General features: G+C 49.7%; 1 protein-coding gene across 3 annotated transcripts in view; it reads left to right on the top strand.

Moving 5' to 3' along the window:
• The window catches only part of TMEM40 (transmembrane protein 40), a 51,557-nt gene that overhangs the window by 26,770 nt on the left and 23,226 nt on the right, over positions 1-1,561 (top strand). The window contains exon 1 of one of the 3 annotated variants that reach the window (XM_011983603.1): positions 914-932. The exons of the other annotated variants lie outside the window; for them this stretch is intronic. The gene's annotated coding sequence lies outside the window, so the exon portion shown is untranslated. Of the gene's footprint in view, positions 1-913; positions 933-1,561 lie in introns of those variants that run through there. 3 annotated transcript variants of the gene reach the window in all.

Genomic DNA, 1,561 nt, shown 5'->3' with positions numbered 1-1,561 from the left:
TTTATAAGCATACGGTAATGAGGTATGATCTGATTGGATCTTGCAATGAAGTGATGTGGGAGGCATGATCTGATTGGATCCTGCCATGGGGCGATACCAGAGCTTGATCTTATTGGATACTGCATCCTGGCATGCGCTATCTGCTTCTTAATTCAGTCCCCACTCCTCAGTCTGAGCACTTAGGTTCCCCTGTAGTGGCACGCATAGTAACCTGGCATGCTCAGGTTATGTGACTGTCAACCTGCGGGTCCATGGCAACTGAAAAACAACTCACAATTTGTTACATAAAAGTTGAACCAAATTGATCTGATGTGATGAAAGAGCCAGCCTTGCCCCTGTGTGGCTCCATGACCTGTGCAAGTTCCTCTCCATTTCAGGGCCTTGGTTTCCTCTTCTGTAAAGTATGACAATAATCTCCACCCTGCCTCACTCCTGGTTGTATGAGAGTCAGGAGAGCTGGGAGAGGAGAGTGCTGTGAGGCTGTCATGGCTCAGTGTGCTCTGTCAGCCCTCCTGCCCTGGGCCCAGGCTCTGTGACAGCAGGAGCTCAGGAAATCTGGGCTCACCTGAAGGGGAAATCCAGTTTAGCAGGACCCGTGGGTACAGAGGCCCTGGCACCACCCATGACTCAGCAGGGCTGGGCTTTTTGGAGAAAAGTGCCAGAAAGTCAGGCATTCCATTTCCCTGTAGGATCAGCCTTGGATGTGGGGGCCACCTGAGGTGGTGCTAGAGGCCTCTAATCAGGGGGTAGCTGGGGCATGAAGCTTCTCTGTTGGGGTGGGAGTCAGATTTGAATCCATCTATAAGCTGGAAGACCTTGAACAAGTCTCTTCCTCTACCTCAGCCTCAGTCCTTCCCTATGTTAAGTAAGACCTGTGTGGAGGCCAGGGGTGGTGGCTCATGCCTGTAATCTCAGCACTTTGGGAGGCCAAGGTGGGAGGATCACTTGAGCCCAGGAGTTCAAGAGCAGCCTGGGCAACATAGTGAGACCACATCTCTACAAAAATATAAAAACTAAAAAATTAGCTGGCTGTAGTGGCAAATGCCTGTAGTCCCAGCTACTTGGGAGGCTGAGGTGGGAAGATCACTGGAACCCAGGAGGCTGAAGCTGCAGAGCGGTGATCATGCCACTGCATTCCAGCCTGGGTAATAGAGTGAGACCCTGTCTCAAAAAAAAAAAAAGAAAGAAAGAAAGAAAGAAAAAAGGCAAAAAAGAAAAATGGGTGGAGGAGAAACAGACAAGGACATTAAAAGGAGAAACAGAGCCACGTCAGGTCTTCCCTCTGTGATGGTTCCGTTCCTCCCCTTCAGTGTGCTAAAGACCTGCCCAAGGAAGTTCCCTTGGCTATGGGAACAATTACTCAAGGCTCTATCAGTAGCTAAACATAAGCCAGGTCAGCATATTTGCATAACACTCTGATGACTGTTAGTGTGTCCTCTTTCCTGGTGCCAATGTTAGTAGGGTCCTGAAAAGAGGAGCCAGCATCACTCCTTTAGTCTCCCAGCATGGGCTGAGCAACTACCCTTGCTTAACCACTTACCATGTGGTCCTGGGCAAGTTT

Source organism: Mandrillus leucophaeus, unplaced genomic scaffold (assembly GCF_000951045.1).
Source record: "Mandrillus leucophaeus isolate KB7577 unplaced genomic scaffold, Mleu.le_1.0 Scaffold252, whole genome shotgun sequence".
In the NCBI taxonomy this organism is placed as follows: Eukaryota; Metazoa; Chordata; class Mammalia; order Primates; family Cercopithecidae; genus Mandrillus; species Mandrillus leucophaeus.
This window is presented reverse-complemented; position numbering and strand designations above follow the sequence as displayed.